General features: G+C 35.1%; 1 long non-coding RNA gene across 1 annotated transcript in view; it reads left to right on the forward strand.

Moving 5' to 3' along the window:
- The window catches only part of LOC143625242 (uncharacterized), a 148,288-nt gene extending 147,549 nt beyond the window's left edge, over positions 1–739 (forward strand). The window contains exon 2 of the long non-coding RNA XR_013152244.1: positions 92–739. This is a non-coding gene — a long non-coding RNA (uncharacterized LOC143625242). The remainder of the gene's footprint in view (positions 1–91) is intronic.
- The last annotated feature ends 7,496 nt before the right edge of the window (positions 740–8,235 follow it).

Below are 8,235 nucleotides of genomic sequence, written 5' to 3' on the forward strand. Positions count from 1 at the left end.
GGGTGGACAATTAGCTAGAGCAGCGGGTGCTGTAGCGAAAATGATTGCAAAAGAAGGGAAATCGGCCACATTAAAATTTCCTTATGGGGAGGTCTGTTTGATATCCAAAAATTGCTCAGCAACAGTCGGAAAAGTGGGGAATGTTGGGGTGAACCAGAAAAGTTTGGGTAGAGCCGGATCTAAGCGTTGGCTAGGTATGCGCCCTGTAGTAAGAGGAGTAGTTATGAACCCTGTAGACCATCCACATGGGGGTGGTGAAAGGAGGGCCCCAATTGGTAGAAAAAAACCCACAACCCCTTAGGGTTATCCTGCACTTGGAAAAAGAAGTCGAAAAAGGAATAAATATAGTGATAATTTGATTCTTCGTCACCGTAGTAAATAGGAGAGAAAATAGAATTTCTTTTTTCGTCTTTACAAAAAAAAATAGGAGGAAGCTGTGACACGTTAACTAAAAAAAAATCCTTTTGTAGCGAATAATTTATTAAAAAAAATAAATAAGCTTAACACAAATGAAGAAAAAGAAATTATAATAACCTGGTCCTGGGCATCTACCATTATACCCATAATGGTGGGCTATACTGTTGCTATCCATAATGGAAAGGAACATTTACCTATTTATATAACAAATCGTATGGTAGGACACAAATTAGGAGAATTTGCGCCTACTTTAAATTTCCGAGGACATGCAAAAAGCGATAATAGATCTCGTCGTTAAAAAACGTTTGTTTATGTATAATAATATATATAGATATCTATCATTGATTAGTAGGAGACGAACTTTATGTTAAATAAGAGAACAACAGAAGTATACGCTTTAGGTCAACATATATCTATGTCTGCTCACAATTCGCGAAGAGTAATTGATCAAATTTGGGGGCATTCCTACGAATAAACACTTATGATATTAGAACTCATGCCTTATCGAGCATGTTATCCCATTTTAAAATTAGTTTATTCAGCAGCAGCAAATGCTAGTTCCAATATGGGTTCGAGTGAAGCCAATTTAGTGATTAGTAAAGCCGAAGTAAATAAAGGTACGATCATGAAGAGATTAAAACATCGAGCTCGCGGGCGTAGTTTTACGATACAAAAACCGACTTGCCATGTAACTATTGTAATGAAAGATATATCCTTAGATGAATATATAGATACCGACTCTATTACATGGTCACAAAAAGCTAATTTGAAAAAAAAGGATATAACTATGTCGTATTATGATATGTATAGTAATGAGGGAACTTGGGACAAAAAATAAATCCAATTGGTTTCAGACTTGGTACAACCCAAGGTCATCATTCCCTTTGGTTCGCACAAACAAAAAATTATTCTGAGGGTCTGCAAGAAGATAAAAAAATAAGAGATTATAACAAGAATTATGTACAAAAAAATATGAAAACATCTTCTGGCATCGAGGGAATTGCACGTATAGAGATTCAAAAAAGAATCGAGCTAATCCAAATCATAATCTATATGGGATTTCCAAAAATATTAATAGAAAGTCGACCCCGAGGAATTGAAGAATTAACGATGAATTTACAAAAAGAATTTCATTATGAAAATCAAAAACTTAACATTGCTATCACACGAATTGAAAAGCCTTATGGAAACCTAATATTCTTGTAGAATTTATAGCCATACAATTAAAAAATAGAGTTTCTTTTCGCAAAGCGATGAAAAAGGCTATAGAATTAACTAAACAAGCAGATACAAAAGGAATTCAAGTGCAAATTGCAGGACGTATAGACGGAAAAAAATTGCGCGTGTTGAATGGATCAGAGAGGGTAGGGTTCCACTACAAACCATTCGAGCTAAAATTGATTATTGTTCATATACAGTTCGCACAATCTATGGGGTATTAGGCATAAAAATTTGGATATTTATAGAAAGTGGATAATAAACCTTTATTTCCCTTTGCATTCTATCCAGCGACGGAACAAAAAATATCAATTCGTTTATTATTATTTTTTTTATGTTCAATAAAAAAACGAACAATTATAATTCTATTGAGTTTAATAAAAATTCAATGAATCTTTTGATAAAATTGCTAGGCTTAGTGTGTGACTCGTTGGTTTTTTGAGGGTTAGTATAAAAAACCACCCTCATAGTATAAAGAAATAACTATAGAAGTAATAACCAACTCATCACTTCTGGATCCAAAGAACCAGTCAAGATATGATATATTGGTCATATTGTTGTAGCAACTGAAATCTTTTTTATTAAAAAAATTTCTAATCTAAGTTGTCAATCGAAATCAAAAAGAAAGGGTATGGATAAATGGAAGGATGAGAGAAAGAAAGAAAAAGAATAAAGAATATTGATGATATAGATATAGAATTCCAATATGTAAGGTCTATGAGTAATCTCAGAAAAAATCTGCGTAATAAAGCATCAATACGGATTCATCATTAAATGGATAAAAAAGAAAGAGCTTCGAGCCAATAAAGACTAAGAATATTGACTCAAAAACTAATAGCTCCGTTGTAGAATTCAGACCTAACCATTAATTACGAAGCGATGGGAACGATGGAACCTGTGAATTCAAAAGATTTTAGTGAAAAAGAATTCGAATGATTCATTGATCGGGATGGCGGAACCGGCAGAGACCAATTCATCTGTTCGGAAAAATTATGAACTAATGAGAGAACAGAAATAGAAATGGAAAGAGTAAATATTCTCCCGTGAAAACTTTATTTTCTTGGATTGCTAAAATTGGGTCAATCCAATACGATAAAGAGTAAAACAAAAGAAAGATTTGTTTTAACATTATAAAACATTCTAAAATAGATAAATAAAAAATAGTTATTTAATATATTTAGATTTAGTTATCGATAAAAAAAAGATATATAAATTAATAATATATTTGATCTAGATTTAATGAAATCCATGATTCAATATATTACTTATTAAACTTAATTCAAATTATTTTCTATTGATTCAAAATCATGAATTCCATGAAATCCATGAATTCAAAATCTTGAATTTGAATTGATTTATTCGCGAGGAGCTGGATGAGAAGAAACTCTCACATCCAGTTCTGTAGTAGAGATGGAATTCAAAAAAAACCATCAACTATAACCCCAAAAGAACCAGATTCCGTAAACAACATAGAGGAAGAATGAAGGGAATGTCTTATCGAGGTAATACTATTTGTTTTGGTAAATACGCTCTTCAGGGACTTGAACCCGCTTGGATCACATATAGACAAATAGAAGCAGGTCGACGAGCAATGACACGAAATGCACGTCGCGGTGGAAAAATATGGGTCCGTATATTTCTAGATAAACCAGTTACAGTAAAGGCCCGCAGAAACACGTATGGGTTCAGGTAAAGGCTCTCCCGAATATTGGGTAGCTGTTGTTAAACTAGGTCGAATCCTTTATGAAATGGGTGGAGTAACGGAAAATATAGCCAGAAGGGCTATTTCAATAGCAACGTCTAAAATGCCTATACGAGCTCAATTCATCATTTCGGGATAAAAAAGAAATAGGCCTTAAAAATAGTGGGTGCAGGTTTCTTTTTTTGAACAAATAATATTTTTTTTTTCTTCAAACTTTTTATTGTAAAGAACTTTGTATTGTAAAAAACATATAAAAATAAAATAAAATGATATGATTCAACCTCAGACCTGTGACATTCGTGACAAAACAAGGTATACCTTACTCATTACGTAGCAAGTAAACGATAAATCGGTTAATTCGTAGTGCTTAAACGAGTAACCGACCGATACTAATTATGACCCATATATATACTGAGGGGTCATATACGAGTTATATATATATATATTTTAGTGGCTAACATATTGATATTTAGGCCCAGTACGTTTAAAACCATTTAAACGAAAAAGGTTTCGTTTATTGATACGCTATGAGTTTAAACGCATTCGTTAACATCAAAACGAGCATTGTAGCATCCGTTAGGCCGAAAAAGATTAATAAAACACTTATATGACATGTTCTAGGCAATCCGAGAAAATATTTTGGATTTTTACAACGAGTCAGTACGTTTTTCTTATTTTACTAAAATTAGTCAAAAAACACTCGGTTTTGCGTTGTTTATCGCACCCGAACTATTTTTCGCATCAAAAACCGAACCCGGATTAAATTTGGATTCAATATTAATCTCACTAGCTTAAAAAAATGGAAATGGAAAAGGGCTAGGGCCCCACCCTTTGTTCCGATCGGAACTAAAGGGGAGGGAATCCCCACCCTTGTTTTCCTTTCATTTTAAGCAACCTATAACATGTTCTTATCATTACTACAAACCCAAACCTGAATAAACACCCTCTCTATTTCGTTTACTACAAAACTAGCCAAGAAAATCCAAGGTAAGCTCTTAATCTTAATTGTTTTAATCAAGTTTGTAAAGCAAAAATTAAGGTTTGGTTAGTAAAACAATATGTAACCATATCAAAACCTCCAAACTGAACCAAAAACATAATTTGATGTTAAACATGTCTACAAAGCATTCATAAAGATTTTTGGTCAAAAACGCGGATTAGAACGTAAATATAACGGTTTTACGGTTTGAAAGTTTGGTTTGAACTCAAAACCGAAACCCTAATTATCAAGGCTGTTACATGGATGATTTATGCTTGGTTTGATTTTATATGATATGTAGATACTATGAGTTTGCAACCCGAGACCCGGAAAGTCGTTTAAGCTAGCAAAACTCACCGAAAACCGACAAGGTAAACCCGTAACACTCGTTTAGGGGCTGTTTAGTATTAGGTTGTGACGTGCTTGTTTTTAGCTTGTGAAATTTTCAGGGACATTAGGGATCATTTAAATGAGTCCCTGTTCAAATTAAGTAATTTTTCGATAAACGAAAAATATTTGGCGAATTTATTACCGTTTATTGGCGTTTATTCGGGAAAATTATGAAATTTGGTTGGAACCAATAAATGATATATTAAGATCACTGGTAAAGTTTGAGAACATTTGGAGTTGTGTAAGTATTAATTGTGCAATTGTGTTTTAACCGAGTTTTAATAGCCGAAAAACGCGCAAAAAGGCATTTTGGCCAAAGATTTAGATTCTGGATATTTTTCAGGGTCTATGTAATGATATTGAGATCACTTGGAAAAATTATCCGATTTTTTGGATATCGTTTGGTATAAACGGGCTATTTATTACTCCATTATAGCACATTAAATGAACTTTTATAAATAGATAATTAATCATAAAATTTCTGAAAATATTTTTATAAAATTCTCCATATTTTAATTTATTTTTACAAAAATTTCCATAATTTATATATGAGTACATAATTAGTTATGATTAATCAAAGATTTAAACTATAATTGTTTTAACGAAACTAGCAGTTTTGTGTTTAACGGACTGACATCTCAAAATGTCAAAAGTGGTCAAATATCGTATTTTTGAATGAAATTGATAAAAACAAACTTTTTACGAGAATTCCGGACAATTCGGGTGGATTGTTTGCGTTTTGTATAATCAAACCCGTGTGAAAACGGAAACGAACCCTGTGATCAATCCAGATACCGAAACCTCAAGATGCTTTCATAAATCAAATCATTTTAACAATCAACATGTTTACTTAAGTTTGTGTGATCTTACCTATTCCCTAAACGCGTAAACGATCAACTTGGCTAGGCTCGGAAAACGGTGAAACTGAGCCAAATCCAGTTTTAAACATTACATAGTATACAACCTCACAATCTAAGACTATGGTCATGTTTTGGGCCTAACAGCTATAACCAGACTAGTTATACAGCTCGATTTGGTTTAAACACTGTACTAGTATTAACAGTACGATACCGATTATAGGATACGAGTTATAATCGAGGCATAACACTTATTGACGTATATTACCTGCTCGAACTACAATAAGGTGAGTTTCACGACCCCACTTTCTAAAACTGTTTTACGAACTTTTGGGTTGGAAAGCATGTTTACATATACTTATATACTTGAAAACGTGTGGTGATGTGAATTATCTAAGTACTAACACTTGAAAGTTCCCACAAACACAAGTGATTAACTTCGTGCCGGTGACGTGCGGATAGTACTATCGGTTTGACAAACCCAACTGAAGGCGCCGGTGGCGTATGCCGGATATACTTGTTTACGCAGTTGCACATTGTCATTTATACTTATTAAATTCTGCTATGTGGTGTTAGACATAGTACATACTTGGGGTAAAGTGGCTGTTAAATGCCAACGGGAGTACATGGGCAAGGGTGGCCATGCAGTGCGACTGTCTTGGGTCACTTGTGGCTTAGTATAATACATCATACACATACTTATATACATACGTATTGTGAACTTTACGAACTCGTATAATGATTTTGTTCGTACTCGTGAAACTTGAAACTCACCAACTAGATGTAGTTGACCCGTTTTAACATGCTTTTCAGGTAAGCCGAAGTTGGAATGATTTGCTTACGTGCTTGGTGTTAGAAGGAAAGTTGAATAGCTGTGAATAGATGCAAATACGTACTAATGAATAAGGAACCGAGAACTGGTTAAGTGTTTTTCATTTAGTTGTAAACATAGTACCTACCAATGTAATATGATGTAAATTAGTTGTTGAATTTCTTTATAAACAATGTGGTTGATACCAATGTTATCTGTTACATTCCCGTACTACGCTTCCGCAACTACCTAGTCGGGGTGTGATAGAAGTTGGTATCAGAGCCATTGGTTATAAAGAATTAGGATGTCCCATAGGATACCCTAATATAACCTTAGGCTCGATTAACTCTGGGAATAAAATAATATTAAATAATATATACAGGCGATTCTCGTGATGAACTTGAATGGACAAGTGGGTTATTATGGTCCGGAACGTAATAACAGACTTGTTTGTACGAGGGAATCCGAGAAGAAGTTGATGAACAACCCAATTGGTAAAAACAACAACATATGTGTATAAAATATAATAATAATAATAAATAAATATATATATATGTATATAAACGATTATTTGTGCTTATGTGTATAAATACCTGCATGTGTTTTATTATGATTAATATAATCGAAGGATGTTATTCTTATTACTAACCATTGTGCAGGAACATGTCGAGGTCTACGGATCTTTCACCTATTGCGACACTAGCATTACCTGAAGAGGAGGAGGAACCGGAGGAGGAGATGAGCGAGAGTTTTGGAGACACGGTGGTTCCCCACGAGGTACCCGCATATCAACCCGACTTATCGGGTTACCGTTGTGACACCTATCACCCTAGGGAATCCCCTAGGAATGTTATAGGACAGGGAGCTACTAGTGCTTATCATTCACCGATTAGGGCACCCAGATCCCCTACTCCACCCGTACAGCATACACCAATACCCCCACCCACTATTAGAAACTGTCGGACCGCTCGTATTTCAGTGCGGCCACATGAGCACACCTCTCCCCCATCTCGATCTACATACTACAGGGGAGAAACATCACGTGTCCAGGTCACTGAAATACCCATTCCCATCTGGGGTCTAGCCGCCCCGGTACCAGAGCCACCTCTTCTGTCTGATTCAGCATGGTTGGGTTTAGTGACTGATTAGATCTTAGAACAATCACATTCGATAAATAACCTTAACCAGCATAGACATGATATGCAAGATCACATGTGGTACATGCAGCAAGAAATAAGAAATGTGCAAAGATCTAGTGCTCACAGCCACGGGCGTCAGGATCGGGCAATGTGTAGGTTCCTAGCCGGATCTGCACAGGAGTATCTCGTAATACGTAGGTGCGGAATCCCTACGTAACACGATACTAGCGTAAGATGTGTAATACGTTAAAACGAACACGAACACACGTTACAATACTGATAAGACATGTTGTATTGCAACACTTCAACACGTGATATCAAATCACAATTACACGTTCTAAAAAAACTTTTTACAAAACAAGCCATAAAAGAAGGTTATATAACCCTCGACAACTTCGCCTAACATGTTAGGAGAAGTTGTCCTAACTTCGCTTGTCCACAAGTTCGCTTACATTAGGCGAACTTGTGAGATTACATATCTAAAACCAAAACAAACAATCTAACACGATTACAGACACAAACAAATCACTAGATACTGAACTACTGACATTATGCACCAACAGACTCCCCCTTGGCAGTAGCTTCATATCTCTATCTACAATCTCGTGTCTTGTATTCCCAAAAATCTCGTGTCACACGTCTTCAAGCATGAACGCCTTCTCTGACACAAACAGAGACAACTCTCTGATATTTCTTGGCTTCATCTTTCCATGCAGGAATAT

The sequence above is a fragment of the Bidens hawaiensis genome, unplaced genomic scaffold, assembly GCF_021521415.1.
Source record: "Bidens hawaiensis isolate Kalapana, Puna unplaced genomic scaffold, B.hawaiensis_p1.1 tig00004021_1, whole genome shotgun sequence".
NCBI classification, from domain to species: domain Eukaryota; kingdom Viridiplantae; phylum Streptophyta; class Magnoliopsida; order Asterales; family Asteraceae; genus Bidens; species Bidens hawaiensis.